Genomic DNA, 20,082 nt, shown 5'->3' on the forward strand with positions numbered 1-20,082 from the left:
TTAAACGAGAACTTACCAGTTCGAAGTTTGATCGTTATTTTGTGAGGAGTACGTTGAGGGAATACGTGCCCTCCGCTCCCACCCATGATCATATACTCAACTGGTATTTCTTCTCTAATCTTACTATGTTCAGTCATTACAGTTATCTGTGATTTCACACCGCTGCTTTGAAGAATGACACGCATGCGTCCTGGCGGGGTTCTTCACGTATTCCCTCAACGTACTCCTCACAAAATAACGATCAAACTTCGAACTGGTAAGTTCTCGTTTAATCTTACTATTTTCACTGTCTACAATACCACCTACTTTAATGTAATCTGCAAATTTACTAATCGGGACTAAAATAATTAAGCAAGGAAGTTAGAGATGGTCAAAGTTAAAGCAAAAGGACAGAAAAGATAAAAAAATATGGCAAATAAACAAACTTTAATAACAATATTTAATAGGAGTGCAGGTACATAGTTCCTTGAAGGTGGCTTCACAAGTAGATGGGGTGGTCAACAAAGCTTTTGGCACATTGATCTTCATCAATTAGAGTAATGATTATAAAAGTTGGGAGGTCATGTTGCAGTTATATACAGTAAGACGTTGGTGAGGCCGCATTAAGAGCATTGTGTTCAGTTCTGGCCACCATGTTATAGGAAAGATGTTGTCAAGTTGGAAAGGGTACAGAGAAAGTTTGCAAGGATGTTGCCAGGACTCAAGGGTCTGAGCTATTGGGAGAGGTTGAGCAGGCTAGGACTCGATTCCCTGGAGTGCAGGAGGAGGGGTGATCTTATAGAGGTGTACAAAATCATGAGAGGAATAGATCGGGTAGACGCACAGAGTCTCTTGCACAGTAGGGGAATTGAGAACTAGAGGGCATAGGTCAAAGGACAAAGGACATTTATTGTCACATACACCAATTGGTGCAGTGACATTTTATAGGAATCTGAGGGGTAACTGAGGGTGTATGGAACAAGCTGTCAGAGGCGGTAGTTGAAGCAGGGACTATCACAACATTTAAGAAGCAATTAGACAGATACATGGATAGGACAGGTTTAGAGGGATATGGGCCAAATGGGACTCGTGTAGATGGGATATGTTGGTCGGTACAGGCAAGTTGGGATGAAGGGCCTGTTTCCACACCGTATGACTCTATGACTAGGTGCAAACTGGAAAATTAGAAAACAAAATTATTGATAGCATTGACACAAAATTATATAAAACGCATACCGAAAATTCAGGAATAATTAGGGCACTTTTGGAAGGACCCAGTGTGGTGAAAATGTCGAGGCTTTCTTTTAAATTATTTTTTGTGATGGAAATGCATTCAACATGCTCTCATCTACAACTGGATTGCAAATTTGCAGAAACCAAACCAATAAGAAATAATCAAAAAACAGAGGGTTTGAATGTTTATGAAGAATGAAATCATAGGAGTGCACTAGGGCAGAACATCTCCACAACCCACTGGTTACATACTTGCATCTGAATATTATAAAACAGATATGTTATGAAAAATAAATCCAATGGTCATAAGCAAGTTTCAGGCCTGCAGCTTAAGATTTATATTATGAAAAATATCAGTATACGTTTAAAAAAAAGGACCAATTGCATGCACCAATGAAATCAAGATAGTAACTACATGATTTCACTGTGAACTCTGGCTAATAAAATTAATTGGATAACTGAACATTTAACTGAAGTGATTGGCAGTTGAATTGCTTACATGTAAGTTGGTTCTGGAAAACACTTTATAAGATCGATCAAAAGGGATGAGGCTAAAATAAAATCTTATTTACTTATAGGAAGAAGGTATTAATTGGATGGGAATTGACTAACCAAGAGGCAACAATAATCAATTGTAAGATTGTGACCAGCAAAGGTTCTTTGCAATTTACTGCTGGACCTCCACTGCTAAAGTTGATGTATTGTAACCTCTGAATGTGTTTGATTGAAGGATGCACAGTATTCCAGAAATGAGTACAAAATTATATTACATTCAATTACCCCAACTGATGACATTTCTTTTAACTAACTGGATATCAGTGCATGGTGAGATCTGCCTTGACATCTTCACAGTATACCGCAACCATTCAGGATTTTCAAGTAATCTCCCTGAATAACCTTCTGCATTGTATTCCAAATGTGCAGAAAAAAAGATGTATCTTTCTGGCCAATATATCAAAAAGTATATAATTGGTTAGGATTGTTAAGCGAAAATTTATTTTTTCTCATGCAGTGACAGTTGTAGAAGCTCCTAAACTGGAAGTACATATTTCTTTATAGCCGTTGATCATTAGATGGATTTAACATCAGGAGTTAAATGCAATTTTTGGCAGGAAACAAGTTCAGAGAATAATTAGTTGCAGCTTAAGGGTTCTACTTTGTAATAATATGTCTGTAATGGTTGATGATTGAAGCACAGAATTACATTAATCAGTCAGCCACAGTTTATAATCACAATCCCTGTGTTTTAAATTGCTTGTCTGAAGTCCAGCCTGATGTTGACCTTCATGCCACCTGAGCATTACAAATGTGATATTCTAGCTTGCCCAAGCATATTGTTATAAGCAACCAGGCTGAAATAAAAGAGTCGTTAGGCCTACCAAAATTGAAGGCACTTGGTAATTGCTTTGATTTACAAAGAGGTAATATTTGCGAGGCTTAATGGGCTACTTATGAATAATTTGCTTTTGAATTTCTATTCCTTTTGTTGGTGATTCACATGAGGTCCTGTTCCATCGATCGTCACTTGAGTGGTCATGCATCGCATGCAGGAGGGGAGAGTGATTGTAGTGTTTTGTTCACCTGGCCTGTACAAGAGCCGGCCTCAACTGTTTTCCACAAGTTCACCTTTTCCACAAGAAGTCACTGAAGTGTCGACGGTACGTGAAGGCTTGGTCTTCTAGTCATCTTCTTGTGGACACAACAAAATCATTCCCCCATTTATTTCATTTGTCTACGTCTTTTTATTCAGCATTCTAGGCCTGTCGATTATGAGACAAATAGAAAGGCAAGCAACATTTAAAACATATTTTATGTTTATTTCACCTTTTTAAGTAATTCTAAGATGTTTTTGCATTTCAATTAAAATTAATATATAATAATAGCTGATTTACATTTAGCTGGCTATAAACATTTAGAAATATGCAATGGAATCTTGAAAATCAGTCAAATTGGTAACAGCTTTTGGAGTAGATAACACTTCACTCATCTCTGCCTTTTGTCAACGTTTTTCAGGGCATTTTAAGGATGCTCGAGGCTAGGTCATTTGCCAGCTGTTTAGAGACCAGTTGAGCCCAGATGTGTGGCAACATCTGGCAGAAACCTTGGCAAGTAGTCTTGGTCCAGCATCATCTGGGCTTTCACTATTTCTTATAAAGTTATTTCTTGTTATATTAAACGTATTGCCATTGAAAACAGTCGTACAAATCATTTTGGAGAAAATAAATCTGCAGCTGTTGGAAATCTGAACAAAAAAGTTACTTCCAAATAAAGAATTTAATGTAAAGTTAAAAATGGAAAATCAGCAGATCAGACTGCACCAGTGAAAAGATAAACGGATTTGATGTTAACTCTCGGTTCCTCTTTCCACAGATGCTGCCTGACCAGCTGAGTGTCTCCAGCATTTCCATTTTTTAAAACATTTTACATCAAATCCTGTGTTTGGGAAGTAACTTTGTAAACCTGTTAACCTGACTATGATAAAGGAGATGGTGCTGTAATGAGATTTTAAGTATCAGGTGTCACACCTTGTCTGTCGCATCATGTAGTGCTGCCATTTGCTACTCCAGATTTTGTTCCCGTGTTTATATCTAGCTCCCTCTGCTGGTGCTTCATCTCCAGTTGCTGTTTTAATTTAGTTTAGTTTAATTTAGAGATACAGCGTGGAAACAGGCCCTTCGGCTCACCGAATCCACACCGACCAGCGATCTCCACACATTAACACCATCCTACACACACTAGGGACAATTTACACATACACCAAGCCAATTAACGTACAAACCTGTAAGTCTTTGGAGTGTGCAAGGAAACTGAAGATTTTGGAAAAACCCACGCGGTCACAGGGAGAACGTACAAACTCCATACAGTCAGCATCGTGATCGTAGTCGGGATCGAACCCGGGTCTCCGACGCTGCAAGCACTGTAAGGCAGGAACTTTACTGCTGCGCCAGTTTTCTGTATTTTAATTGATTTAATGTTTCTTTAAATTAGAAAGCATTTTTGTATCGGGGGCCGGGTAGCGCTCTGCCCCATCTCCTGTGACTGGTGTGACATAGACTTGTAGACTGACCTTTGCTTCTAAACGCTGTCCCACCACTTCATCATGGCTTTCAACCAGGAGCATAATTGTATCCATGTGTTTAGTTCAGAATGTATCTAATATTGTTCACTATTGTATTTCTGTTTGTTTTTTTGGGGATTGCGGTATATTTAACTTGGTCAAGAATTGCAATCAGCGGCAAAGCAAGCATGTTCAGTGATGTCTTTATGGAAGAGACACAAAATGCTGGAGTAACTCAGTGGGTCGGCAGCATCTCAGGAGACAAGGAATAGGCGACGTTTATGGGTCAAGTCAAGTCACATTTATTTATATAGCACATTTAAATAACAACACTCGTTGGCCAAAGTGCTTTACATTTGTTATAAGAATAGCACAACAAAACAAACTACATACATATATACATGTAGCCCTCACTCAGAGGATGTCAGGAAAGGCTTGGGAGTATAGATAAGTCTTTAGTCTTGACTTAAAAGAGTCGATGGAGGGGGCAGTTCTGATAGGAAAGGGGATGCTGTTCCACAGTCTAGGGGCTGCAATCGCAAAGGCGCGGTCGCCCCTGAGCTTATGCCTAGACCGTGGGATATTCAGCAACCCCAAGTCGGCCGATCTAAGGGGCCTGGAGGTGGAGTGGTGGGTGAGAAGACTTTTTATGTAGGTGGGGGCAAACCCATTGAGGGCTTTGTAGACATGGAGGAGGATCTTGAAGTTTATACGGAACCGCACAGGGAGCCAGTGGAGAGAGGCCAGGATCGGGGTGATGTGGTCCCTTTTTCGGGTGCCCGTCAGGAGTCTCGCTGCGGCGTTTTGGACCAGTTGCAGGCGGGACAGGGAAGATTGGCTGATGCCAGTGTAAAGGGAGTTGCAGTAATCTAGGCGGGAGGAGATGAATGTGTGGATGATCTTTTCCAGGTCATCAAACTGGAGGAATTGTTTTATTTTAGCTATCGTCCGAAGCTGAAAGAAGCTAGCATTTACCACGGCATTGACTTGTTTGTCAAATTTCAGTGCTGAGTCAAATATCACGCCAAGGTTTTTGACGTGAGGTTTGAGTAGTGGGGTAAGGCTTCCAAGGCTGCCTGCTATCATTTTGATTGAGTCCGAGGGGCCGAGAAGGATGACCTCAGACTTACTCTCGTTTAGTTGGAGGAAGTTCTGGGCCATCCAGCACTTTATATACTCGAGGCAGTGGGTAAGGTTAAACATATTTGATTGGTTTTTGGGCTTCATGGGGAGAGATAGAGTTGGGTATCGTCTGCGTAGCAATGGAAGGAAATGCCGTGCCTTTCAATGACTTGGCCTAAGGGGAGCATATACAGGGAGAAGAGAATGGGGCCAAGGATGGAACCTTGTGGAACCCCACAGCAGAGATTAGCTGGGGAGGAGAATGAGTTGCCAATGTTAGTCGAGAAACTCCTACCTTTGAGGTAGGAGATGAACCAGCTCAGGGCAGTCGAGACCCTTCTTCAGACGAAGAGTCAGGGGAAAGGGGAACAAGAGATATAGACGGTACTTAGGAGAAATGAATGGAAGATATGTAAAAAGCAGCGGGGAAATGTGAGGTACACAATAGGCCATGGTTGGCTGTGGGATAGCTGATAATGAGTATACAGACAGAGGAACCCAACAGGCCAACAGTAAAACTAGTACAATGACTAAGGTGGGGGAGGGACAGAGAGAGAGGAGATACAAGTGTTACCCCTGGGTAATAAAACATTCATACCGCTGTGTTGTAAAACAGCCACAAAGATCTGAAAATAGACACAAAATGCTGGAGTAACTCAGCGGGACACGCAGCATCTCTGGATAGAAGGAATGAGCGATGTTTTGGGTCAAGACCCTTCTTTAGACTCGAGCCGAACGTCACCTATTCCTTCTCTCCAGAGATGTTGCCTGTCCCGCTGAGTTACTCCAGCATGTTGTGTCTACCTTCCGTGTAAACCAGCATCTGCAATTCTTTCCTAGACTGAGGTCTGTAGCAATGACTTCCTCTTCTCAAGTACATGGTGCTGCCAGACTTCAGTTTTAAAGGATTCCTGAACATCAGGGATATCACCAAATTGACTGTGCCAACAATCTCATTGAAATAATTCTCACATTCAAAACATAATTAAAAGGCACAATTATGAATGAACTTTTAAACATTTTCTCAAATGCTAATTAAAGATCAGAAAAAAACATGTTTATGGTAGGTTGAAACATCATAAATAAGTAAGTGTATATTTAATTTTTTTAACGCATTATGCTTTGAAATATTCATATGTGGAAATGTAAAATTTGTTTTCTTCGGGGCCATTGAAATTTTGTTCAGTCGTTATGATTTAATACACAATAAAATATCTAAACTTGTTCTTGTACAATAAAATGTTTTCAGGGAATTATACAGCCATGCTAATTTAGAAATTATTCTCAATCCATATAATCTCTTTTGATTTCAATGGCGAAAGCTGAAAACCAGTTCGGCTTTGGACAGTAACTGAGATCTGCAGGTAAAACTGTGCATAGGTGGAAAATGTTGTCATTTTGAAGATGTATCAAAGGTTAAAGACAATTATCTTGCTGTCAGTCGAACTGTAAAATCCTGAGCTCTCTGGCTGAACGTGGTGATAACTATATTTTGAGATGGAGTTCATTATATTGTTTTAGGAGTGGAAGTATTCCGGCTGGAAGTGTAGTCAGGCAATGGTGCCCATTGTGCTTGTGGATGGACAGAATCCACACTGTGATTTGATGAGCCGTTTCTCAGCCCCAGGAAGGAGGTAATCGAGGAGGACCCTGACAATGACTCCTGTGGTGGAGAGTTGGAGAGCAGGGTCACCGCTTAGGAATCAGATTTGTATCTTTTCTTGAAGATGGCCATGGTCATGGCATTACTGAGACCCACTGGCCTGCCTATCTTGCTCTTTCCAAGTGTTGCTATGATGCTGTGGACTTCTGACTGAAGCTCATCACTGCCACGTTTTATGATTTAATTTGGGGTACCATCTATTCATAGTGTTTTTTTTAGCTGGAATATAAACTTGACTTTTTCTTGGTCAGGAGTGGCCCAGATGGGCTGTTGTGCAATTGACTCGATTGCACCTCTATCAAAGGAAGATTTCACCCTATTTCCTGGGTGTGATTTAGTGGGGCCTTCGGTGTTTGGGCCACAGATGTTTTTTACAGCACTGAAATACCCAGGCATGTTGTGGCCATCTGCAGGTCGCTGCGACGTTAGCACTCTCTGCATGGACCATCCTTTTCTTTAGATTCAGGGTTGTCTAGTGGGCCAGTAGCTAGCTGTGAGAGCTGAATGAATGGTGGACTAATAAGTTCAAGCAGAGCCAGTCTTTCTGATGCATCCCTTCAATCAGTTTCACTGTATTCCACGATCTCCACTGCCTCCATCTCCATTTCATTTTAGCATTCTCTTTAGATTTTACTTTAGACTTTAGAAATACAGCGTGGAAACAGGCCCTGGACCCCACCGAGTCCACGCCGCCCAGCGATCACCCCTTACACCAGCACTATCCTACACACTAGGGCCAATTTATATTTACAGAAGCCAATTAACCTACAAACCAGTACATCTATGGAATATGGGAGGAAACCCAACACGGTCACAGGGAGAACGTACAAACTCCGTACAGACAGCACCCATTGTCAGGATCAAACCCGGGTCTCTAGCTCTGTAAGGCAACAATGCTACTGTGCTACCCCACTCTTCCTAAGTAAACACATATATCAAATATTTATTAAGTATACCCAGGTTCAATTGTCTAAGCATTTAGCAACATCTTTGTTGCTAATAAATCTCACACTACCTTTCCCAATCTGCTTACTATTAACATAATTTCTATGTTTCTACACTGATAAAAAAATATTTCCTGTTTATTACAATTCTATTCTCATGTTCACTTTTGAAAGAAGGGAACATAGAAATCGAGGAGGTAATGGCAATGACACAAGTAAGGAATACAAATCCTCAGTGAAGAAAATTGTGCCCCGTCGTATGTCCTTCTATAAAGAAATGCTCTAGGAATGGAAGAAGCAGGCAAAACTGTTAACTCTAGATCTTTGCTTCAAAAAGAGTCTCAGCCTGGTCTACTGACCCAGTGGGATGAGTCATTGCCTTGGCAATCTCAATTTTGTCATTTTGCCATTTTGTCTACTGCTCCTATTGCTGCTCATGAGTTCATGAGTTATGTTTTATCAATTTACATCGAGGTAGAACTGAATCAATTCTAAATGTTTTATATATAGGTGTGTGGCATCAGTCATGACACCAGATCAGCAATGACCACATTGGCACTCGCCATAAGGTGAACTTGCCCAACTTTATTTCCAATAATAAACAAAAGCATCTAGAAGGTCCCAGTCCACACGAGGGCACAGTCCCTTGTCATCAATGTGGCAGCACAGGCAGACTTGCAATTATCCCAGCAGCTTACTCTCTTCTAACTCCTGGCTGGAATTCCAGGGTTTATAAAGGGTAGGAAAGAACTGCAGATGTTGGTTTAAACGGAAGATAAACACAAAGAGCTGGAGTAACTCAGCGGGTCAGACAGCATCTCTGGAGAAAGGGTGACTTTTCAGTTCGAGACCCTTCTTCAGACTGAGTGTCAGGGGAAAGGGAAACGAAAGATATAGAACAAATGAATGAAAGAATTGCAAAAAAATAACATGACCATGGAAACGGGCTATTGTTGGCTGTGGGCTGGGTGATAACGAGTTATACAGACAATGAAACTCTCCAGGGCGACAGCGAAAGTAGTACAATGACTAGGGTGGGGGAGGGGTTACTTGAAGTTGGAGAAAATATTCATACCGCTGGTTTATAACGTGCTGAAGCAAAATATGAGGTGTTCCTTCAATTTTCACTTGGCCTCACTCTGACATGGAGGAGGCCCAGGACAGAGAGGGCAGTATGGGAATGGGAAGGGGTGTTAAAGTGTTTGGCAACTGGGAGATCAAGTAGGCCAAGGCGGACTGAGCGAAGGTGTTCAGCCAAATTGTGGCCTAGTTTCGCCGATGTATAAGAGTCCAAACCTGGAACCACAGATACAGTAGATGAGGTTGGAGGAGGTGCAAGTGAACCTCTGCCTAACCTGAAAGGATGGTCGGGTCCCAATTTGTCAGTGCAGATTCAGTTGGGCCAGAGGGCCTGTTTCCACACTGTATTGTTATTATTAACATTTATTACAGACTCAAGGTCCAGATAAAAGACGACATTACATAGAATTCATTGCATATAAAAACACAGTAAAATTACATATAAAAGCTTAGTAAATTACTTATAAGAGCACCATAACTTACATACAAAAACACAATACATGGTTTAAGATCCAGAATAAAAAAAATATCAGTGTCCTACTACGGAATGACTGTACCAATGTCTCCACAGCTGGGATTGGTAGCGTGTAGTGCTAAACCTTATGGATGATTTCATTTTCAGAGTCATTCATCCGGCAAATAAATTTATACATTTACAATCTCTAAACTGAACTATATAAGAGATGATAAGTTTCAGGAGTACTGGAAAATGAGGAGAGGGATAATGGACCTGATGGAATTGCTCTGCTGGGGTTGTGAGCAAGGATCTGATGGATTTAATGTTTCCTTCTTGAATTGTATTAATTAAGTGGTATCCTACAAGTGAAGTAAGTGAGTTGTGCCACTGAGCCACTGCTGATACCTTTCCTCCAACATCACAACAGGCTTGACCTTATATTCTCCATCACAAGGATAGTCAATATCTTTCACACATCTGTGGTCCAGACTTCCAACATGGAACTGGCAGAAAAATATAAAATTATGGTCAACATTCACAGTACTGATAATGGATTATTGACCTGAAACATTGACCTGGTTTCTCTCTCAGTCTTACCGCCTAGTACAGCAGATTGTGGAAGAATTATCACGCAACAAACTTTGCATAAGGTTTAATATTGCAAATATTAGGAAGCATCTAAGCTGTAACACTTGCAGCATTTTCTCTCTATTTTGCATCCTTACACCATGACCTACACAGTTAGTCTCCTGTGGAGGTGAGAGTAATAATTCCATTTAAACATACAGGGGAAAAGCATTTCTTAGTCACTTTGGTTAAACACTTATGTGATATGGTGACACAGGAACTGCAGGTGCTAGTTTACAAAAAAAGACACAAAGTGCTGGAGTAACTTAGCAGGTCAGGCAGAACAGGGATTGCTGACTTTTTTGGTAGGGAGCACAGTGGCAGGGCAGTAGAGGTATTGCCTTACAGCGCCAGAGACCTGGGTTTGATCCTGAATATGATTGCTGTCTATATGGAGTTTACACGTTCTCCCTGTGACCACGTGGGTTTTTTCCAAGTGCTCCGGTTTCCTCCCTCAATCCAAAAACATACAGGTTTGTAGATTAATTAGCTTTTGTAAATTGTCCCTAATGTGTAGGATAGTGCTAATGTATGGGGTGATCACTGGTTGGCATGGACTCGGTGGGCCGATGGGCCTGTTTCCCCGCTGTATCTTGAAAGTCTGAAGTTAAAGGTGACATTTGACCTCTGCCTCATATCTTTCCCAGTTTTCTCCCCCCTACCATTTTCCATCTGAAGTCGGGTCCTGACACGAAACCATGTTCTCCGAAGATGCTGCCTGATCCATTGAGTTACTCCTGCACATTTTTTTACTCAAGATTCCAGCATCTGCAGTTCATTGTGCCTGCTTTATATTATAGCTATTAGGAAAGATTGTGCAGCATGGAAACAGGCCATTCAGCCCAACTCGTCCATGCCAACCACAACATCCCACCTAAAGTAGTTTGGCCCATTTGCCCATGTTTGGTCCATATCCCTTTCCCATTCATGTACCTGTCCAAATATTGTTTCATTGATGTTATTGTACCTGCAGTTCAATAGTGTTTCCTTCTCGAGACAAGAGATGGTTCAGAGGTGATCTGATAGTGATTTCTGTGACTGATGACATAAGAACATTTTAAATGTGCTTGGTAGGGCAAGATCTGACTTGTTACACACGCTGAAGAATTATGTTCCTGATCTTCCCTTCCACCAGTGCTTCTGATCCTATCTCAAGCCGAACCCCATTACTGAACCCCTCTCCTTCATTCCATCCCAACATCTGCAATCAACCATCCACCCAACATCTGCATCCACTGTCCACCACTGTGCGAAAGATATGTTGAAACAGGACAACTGCCTCGAGTCTCCAGGAAGATGAAATGTTGTTGGGCACCCATGCATTAAACTGATTCTCTTTCCACAGACGCTGTCTCACCTGCTGAGTGTTTCCGACATTTTATGCTTTTATTTCAAATTTCCAACATTTGCACTTCATTGATTTTCAATTATTTATAAATTCTGCACACTCTTAACTTTCTATGCTATTGCCTCCCAGTTAATATTAGAGTAATTGAAATCCTCCATTCTCAACGCAAAATACGAAACAATTTTAGAAGGTGATTAACCCTTAACATTGCTCCAATCACCACAATTTTGTGGTGAGTACACAGTGGAAACAATATTTTAGTTTAGTTTAGAGATTCAGCGCGGAAACAATATTTTAGTATAGTTTAGAGATTCAGCGCGGAAACAGGCCCTTCAGCCCACCGAGTCCACACTGACCAGAGATCCCCACATGTTAACACTAGCCTACACACACTAGGGACAATTTACACTTGTACTAAGCCAATTAATCTGCAAACCTGTACGTCTTTGCAGTGTGAGAGGAAACCGAAGATCGCGGAGAAAACCCACATGGTTACAGGGTGAACGTACAAACTCCGTACATACAACACCCGTATTCTGGATCAAACCGGGGTCTCTGGCGCTGCAAATGCTGTGAGGCAGCGACTCTACCATCGTGCCGCCCGTATTGATTGTAAGTGAACTCCATAACACTTACTGTCAGGTACCGTCTGAGGGAGCCTGCCTGGATCGAAATCAGATAAGTGCGAGAGTATGGGAACCTTAGAGAGCAATTGCAAGCAGTGAAACCAATCCAATTCAATCCGTTCCTATTGACATTTAGGTCACGGGTGTGTTAGCTTTGCAATTCTCCCTGGAAATGTATAGCACCTGTATACCACATGGAACTAATGGACAGAGACCTTATTAGTGAAGTTTGCTGACAAGCAGCAGGAACACTGGCTGAACCATTGATGTCTCACTGCCTGCCTCCCTTTCCCTTGGCCACATGGTGGACTTGGCACAAGAACAGATCCAATAACGTAATTGATGCTGACAACAAACAGAAAGAATAGGCACAGGACTTTACATGCAACTGTGTACATGAAACTGCAACGGTTGATTCAGTCATACAATTAACAATAATAATAATAATAATAATTAATAATAAATCATTCACAATCAGTTTCAATTAAAGATGAAATTTGTTCAGAACAACCTTAAGGTTTGACCGTTCACTGGAGCAAAATGACTTCTGAAGTCTAAACAGACGATATATTCAGCTGACCAATATGGTGATAATACAGTAATCTGATTTTTGTTGGCAAAATAACAGCAAGATCAGTCAATTTCTGCACTTTTTGGGGGGATTTTTTAGCATGTAATATCCTTCCCAAATTGCCGTTAAGCTAGTGCAGCTTCTTGAACTGCAGCCGTCTTTGTGGTTTATGCACTTCCATTATCCTAATGAGTTCTGAATGCTATGGTTTAGATTCTCCACTGACAGAGTGAGGCCCAACACAAATTGGAGGATCAGAACTTCATATTTCGCTTGGGTAGCTTGCAACTCAGCAGTATGAATATTGATTTCTCTAACTTCAAATAACCCTTGCTTTCCCTCTCTCTCTGTCCTTCCCCATCTTAGTTCTCCAACTAGTTTCACTGTCCTCCTGATTACATTTTACTGATTTATGCCTCCACATTCTACATTTCCTTATCATCGTCTGCTTTGATCTGTGTTTTCACACCTTACTGTTCCATATCTCTATGTCTCCCTCTCTCCTGACTCAGTGTGAAGAAGGGTCTCGACTAAAATATCACCCATTCTTTCTCCCCAGAGATGCTGCCTGTCCCGATGAGTTACTCCAGCATTTTGTGTCTATTTTAGATTCAGCAGTGTTGGGTGAATGGTGATTTACTTCTTGATCAAAATGGTGTATGAGGTGAAGGAGCATCCACAAGTGGTAATGTTTGCATGTATCTACAGCCTTTGTTCTTGTTGTTGGTTTGTGAATTAGCTGCCTGGGCAAGTAACTATGGAGTGATTTGTCTCTCGTGTTAGCAAACTTGACCTCTGCCACAACTTAGATGGGACAGAGCCAGTGGGAGCTGGGGGAATGCGACATGGTGGAACTGTTTGCCTGTACAAAATGGGTATAAAAGGCATTGAGATCATCCAAGGTGCTTTGTTGTCACAAGTTTTACGTGTGGAGTTTTTGCGTTCTCTCTGTGACCACTATGGGCAGATGGTGGCGTAACGGCAGAGCTACTGCCTTACAGCGCTAGGGAACCAGGTTCGATCCTGACTACGGGTGCATGTCTGTACGGAGTTTGTACGTCCTCCCCGTGGGTTTTCTCTGAGATCTTCAGTTTCTTCCCACACTCCAAAGACGTACAGGCTTGTAGGTTAACTGGCTTTGTGTAAATGTAAACCTGTCCCTAGTTTGTGTAGGATTGTGTTAATATAGGGGGATCACTGGTCGGTGCGGACTCGGTGGGCCAAAAGGCCTGTTTCCACACTGTATCTCTAAACTAAACTAAACATGGATTTCCTCCGAGTGCTCTGGTTTCCTCCCACATCTCCAAGACCTGCAGGGTTGTAGGTTAACTAGCCTCTGTAAATTGCCCCTAATGTGTAGGGAGTGGATGAGAAAGAGGATATTAACGTAAAATAGTGTGAACGGCTTGTTTCCATGCTGTATCCTTAAACTAAATTAAACTCATCGTTTTTGTCAGAAAGCAGTTATCAATTCATTTTTTGATGATAAACTGGTATTGGCTCAGTTGAATTCATTCATGCTGGATGCTGTGGTCCTGAACATATTCCTGTCCACAGACTCAAGACAGAACTATTGACTTCCAGAGACTATTGCTGCATTAATCTTTTCGTTGGTGTCATATATTTTAATCTCTGTCTGCAAGCCAGCAGAAGCAGTACCTGACAGATGGTCAGTGTGTCGGAAGGAACTGCAGATGCTGGTTTAAACTGAAGATAGACACAAAATGCTGGAGTAACTCAGCGGGCCAGGCAGCATCTCTGGAGAGGAGGAATGAGTGACATTTTGGGTCGATTCAGCGTCTGAAGAAGGGTCTCGACCTGAAACCCCACGCATTTCTTCTCTCCAGAGATGCTACCGGTCCCGCTGAGTTACTCCAGCATTTTGTGCCTACTGACAGATGATCAGGCTGGTTGAAATGAGGATGGGAGATGGAGGGATAAGCATACGATGGTGGTATAGCAGTGATCAAAAGAGCTAACACCTTACCTGGAGCATGGAGCAGGCTGAAGACATTTGGGGAACATGTTCTCTGAAGTTAGCTCAATTGAATCACCAGCGATGAAGAACAGGGCATCAGGGTTTGCTGCCTCAAGAGATTTGACTGCTGAGTATAATTCGTCCCGCGCTACCTTGCGCTGGTGTGTAGACCGCCGACAAGATGGCAGAAGAGAATTACCTCAGTAGATAAACTGATTTTCCCAGGTCAGGGAGTGGAGTTGAGTTTGGGTGTTATGTCCGCAAACCACAGAACATTGACCAAAGACAGAGGCTGCCACCTTTCCTCTTGCATGGCTACTCCATGCAATAAATGGAGAAACCCTCAGGTTGTATAGCAGTCTGGTGAGTCAGAGATGAACCATGTTTAGCCAAACAAAGAACACGGCAGATCATGTGTTTAAGAAGGAACTGCAGATGCTGGAAAATCGAAGGTAGACAAAGGTGCTGGAGAAACTCAGCGGGTGCGGCAGCATCTATGGAGCGAAGGAAATAGGCAATGTTTCAGGCCAAAATCCTTCTTCAGACTGATGGAGGAGGAGGGGGCCGGGGAGAAGAAAGGAAAAAGGAAGAGGAGGAGTCCGAGGGCTGAGGGAGAGCTGAGGTGTTCGGCGAGTGCTGGAGAAACACTCCCTCCCCGGGCACTTTCCCTTGCTACACAAGAGATACAATACAATACAATACAATACAATTTATTTGTCATTTGAACCCCATTGAGGTTCAAACGGAATGTTGTTTCTGCAGGCATACACACAAGAAAGAACCAAGACACAACACAATTTACACAAACATCCATCACAGCACATCTCCTCCTCGCTGTGATGGAAGGCAAAGACTTATCTCTCCCCTGTACTTCCCATTCCCCTCCCGATGTCAGAGTCAAAGTCAAAGCCCCGGCGGGCGATGGCAATTGTCCCGCGGCCATTAACGCCACGCCGGGTGATGCAAGGCCACGCTCCGGGTCTTATTGTTGGAGACCCCGGCAGGCGCTAGCAAAGTCCCACAGCCATTCCAAGCCACGCCGGGCGATGATGTAAGGCCCCGCTCCAGATAATCTTCAACCCCGCAACTCGGGCGGGTGAAGTCGCCGTTGCGGAAGCCCCGAAAAGCGGTCTCCCAGCAGGGACCCGCGGGCTCCCGGTGTCACTGTCCACCAGACCTGTGGTAAGCCTCCGAATCCCCGGGGGTCGGGTCGCAGCAGCGCGCCACCACCGCTCCTCCCGCTCCGAACTCGGCCAGCTCCGCGGTGGTGAGTAGGTCCGCAGGCTCCGTGACTGGAGCCCCAGGTCGTTCCTGCTGGAGGCCGCTCCACGGTGCTAGGCCCCAATGACAACGGAGACCCAACAGAAAAGGTTGGGTTCTCCGTGCAGGGGATAGATTTTTAAAGTTTCCCCCGCCCCCCACACACATACCCACACACATACACAAAACAAATAATAAAAAATACAGTGGCTTGCAAAAGTTTTCATACCCCTTGAACTTTTCCACATTTTGTCACGTTACAACTACAAACGTAAATGTATTTTATTGGGATTTTATGTGATAGACCAACACAAAGTGGCGCATAATTGTGACGTGGAAGGAAAATGATACATGGTTTTCAAATTTTTTTACAAATAAAAAACTGAAAAGTGTGGCGTGCAAAAGTATTCAGCCCCCTTTACTCTGATACCCCTAAATAAAATCCAGTGCAACCAATTGCCTTCAGAAGTCACCTAATTAGTAAATAGAGTCCACTTGTGTGTAATCTAATCTCAGTATAAATACAGCTGTTCTGTGAAGGCTTCAGAGGTTTGTTAGAGAACATTAGTGAACAAACAGCATCATGAAGCCCAAGGAACACACCAGACAGGTCAGGGATAAAGTTGTGGAGAGGTTTAAAGCAGGGTTAGGTTATAAAAAAATATCCCAAGCTTTGAACATCTCACGGAGCACTGTTCAATCCATCATCCAGAAATGGAACGAGTATGGCACAACTGCAAACCTTACAAGACATGGCCGTCCACCTAAACTGACAGGCCGGGCAAGGAGAGCATTGATCAGAGAAGCAGCCAAGCGGCCCATGGTAACTCTGGAGGAGCTGCAGAGATCCACAGCTCAGGTGGGAGAATCTGTCCACAGGACAACTATTAGTCGTGCACTCTATAAATCGGGCCTTTATGGAAGAGTGGCAAGAAGAAAGCCATTGTTGAAAAAAAGCCATAAGAAGTCCCGTTTGCAGTTTGCCACAAGCCATGTGGGGGACACAGCAAACATGTGGAGGAAGGTGCTCTGGTCAGATGAGACCAAAATTGAAGTTTTTGACCTAAATGCAAAATGCTATGTGTGGCGGAAAACTAACACTGCACATCACCCTGAACACACCATCCCCACTATGAAACATGGTGGTGGTAGCATCATGCTGTGGGGATGCTTTGCTTCAGCAGGGACAGGGAAGCTGGTCAGAGTTGATGGGAAGGTGGATGGAGCCAAACACAGGGCAATCTTGGAAGAAAACCTGTTAGAGTCTGCAAAAGACTTGAGACTGGGGCGGAGGTTCACCTTCCAGCAGGACAACGACCCTAAACATACAGCCAGAGCTACAATGGAATGGTTTAGATCAAAGCAAATTCATGTGTTAGAAAGGCCCAGTCAAAGTCCAGACCTAAATCCAATTGAGAATCTCTGGCAAGACTTGAAAATTGCTGTTCACAGACGCTCTCCATCCAATCTGACTGAGCTTGAGCTATTTTGCAAAGAAGAATGGGCAAAAATTTCAGTCTCTAGATGTGCAAAGCTGGTAGAGACATACCCCAAAAGACTTGCAGCTATAATTGCAGCGAAAGGTGGTTCTACAAAGTATTGACTCAGGGGGGCTGAATACTTTTGCACGCCACACTTTTCAGTTTTTTATTTGTAAAAAAATTTGAAAACCATGTATCATTTTCCTTCCACTTCACAATTATGCACCACTTTGTGTTGGTCTATCACATAAAATCCCAATAAAATACATTTAAGTTTGTGGTTGTAACGTGACAAAATGTGGAAAAGTTCAAGGGGTATGAAAACTTTTGCAAGCCACTGTACATTCAAACGAGACAAAAAACAACAAAAAGACAGACGGACTGCAGAGGCCGCTGCGACGTGAGTCGCGCCGCCCACCGATGCTACACTTGTCGCTTTACCTCCCCACACTAGTCCATTCAAGGACCCAAGCAGTCGTTCCAGGTGCGGCAGAGGTTCACCTGCATCTCCTCCAACCTCATCTATTGTATCCGCTGCTCTAGATGTCAGCTGATCTAAATCGGTGCGACCAAGTGTAGGCTTGGCGACCGTTTCGCTGAACACCTCCGCTCGGTCCGCATTAACCAACCTGACCTCCCGGTGGTTCAGCACTTCAACTCCCTCTCCCATTCCAAATCCGACCTCTCTGTCCTGGGTCTCCTCCATGGCCAGAGTGAGCACCACCGGAAATTGGAGGAACAGCACCTCATATTCCACTTGGGCAGTCTGCACCCTAGCGGCATAAACATTGAATTCACCAATTTCCGGTAGCCCTTGCTGTCTCCTCCCCTTCTCAGCTCTCCCTCAGCCTTCGGGCTCCTCCTCTTCCTTTTTCCTTTCTTCTCCCCCCCCCCCCCCCCCCCCCCCCCCCACCCTCTATCAGTCTGAAGAAGGGTTTCGGTCCAAAATGTTGCCTATTTCCTTCGCTCCATAGATGCTGCCGCACCCACTGAGTTTCCCCAGCACTTTTGTCTACGGCAGATCACCCTTTGAAGCAGTGGCCTTGCTCTGAATTCTTCAAGCTTGAACATTAGCTGGAAGCATGCTGGGTAAGGGAGGGAGGTGGCATTTCAGCTGAAGCTGGAACCCCCCCCCCCCCCACCTAAATGCCACATTTCCTGTACTCACAGCTGTGACTGTAGCCTTGGGTCTAATAATGATCTGCTGAGAGTTCGTTTAAAATAGCAATGATTGTCAGATTTCCGTGATGCACTAATGATTCTCTTAGTGCTGGAGCGGATCAGAGAGCGATCATAAGAAGCATAAGAGCGGATAAGGAAAGCGATGTTAAGAAGCTGTTTTAACCACTTTATGAGGAGCTTCACGTAAAATGTTACCAGTCTCTGCCGTCATCTATTTATTGCACCAGTCTTTTAATTAAAATCCAGGAAGTCCAGCACATAGTTGGACTATGAATCTGAAAGACAATTTAATCACTTCTGAAAGTAAAGATTAAAATCTAATTAAATTTGTCTTGTTCCATCTAAGTGAATTTTCAGCGTCTCCAGAAATGTTTTCCAATTGGCCTAATCTTTCTAGTTAAATGTTATATGGATATAAAAAGAGAAAATGGAATTCCAATTGCATATTTAGATTAGTTCAAAAATGGATCCATATTTCTATTTCTAATTACATTCCGTTCCAATATAGAGACGGGAGATTCCTCTTCACTGTACAACTCTAGATAGTTAGGCTGGTTCAGTGTTTACATTTTACATCAATGCATCAACTGTGTAGATTAAGTACATGACACCAATTCATCAGCATCACGTTACAGCACACAACATGGTTATCCACTAAACATTTTGCTTCTTTCTGTCAAAACTTCATGTAGCAAGCTATCCTTAACATCCTCCTGGGAATCTTTATGAAACTATCTACCATCCACCATCTAACATTAAAGTGTCATATCAGGTTTGATTTAGAAATCCACAGAGTAAATGTTCAATCTAAGCTCTAGATTTGAATAATATGACATGTGCACACAAGTGCTGAGGGATTTAAATGTAATCAATTTCTGGACAATTGAATAAGAGCCAAAACAGCCATTTTAATTATAGCTTGCAATGAATTAAACTATTTTTTCCCTTTGCTTTCAGAGTTAGTCATGATATGACAGTAGTGGGACTCAAAACACAGTGAACTCACCTGTGGAATGCTCAATGACCCCCACTTGAGTTTCCTGAAGAACGCTAATTAATATTTTTCATATGTCTGCAAAATATCACACACTGTAATATCCTCTTTTAAAGCAGTGCCTTACAAGGATACATAATGCTCCAGTTTATATTATTTAAATGGTCAAAAAAATGTTATTGCAATATTTATGTTTGACATTCTATCATTATTCATGCTTGCATTGTCTACACATATTTGTTCTGATCAAGCATAGTTTTAAGTGGTGCATTTATCATACAGTGGTAGAGGGTGATTTCATGAACGGGGTAAAAATCAAAGCCTTCCTGGACACATGCACTGGAATTTCAGCGGATGTGCTGTAACCCAGCAGGCAAGTGTTGGAGACAAGACTGTAGCATTTGATACTGGGAGTAGCAACTGGATGATTCATCTCGGCTTCCTCCTGAGACCCCCATCATCATAGAAGCCACTCGATG

The sequence above is a fragment of the Amblyraja radiata genome, chromosome 14 (assembly GCF_010909765.2).
Source record: "Amblyraja radiata isolate CabotCenter1 chromosome 14, sAmbRad1.1.pri, whole genome shotgun sequence".
Lineage (NCBI taxonomy): Eukaryota > Metazoa > Chordata > Chondrichthyes > Rajiformes > Rajidae > Amblyraja > Amblyraja radiata.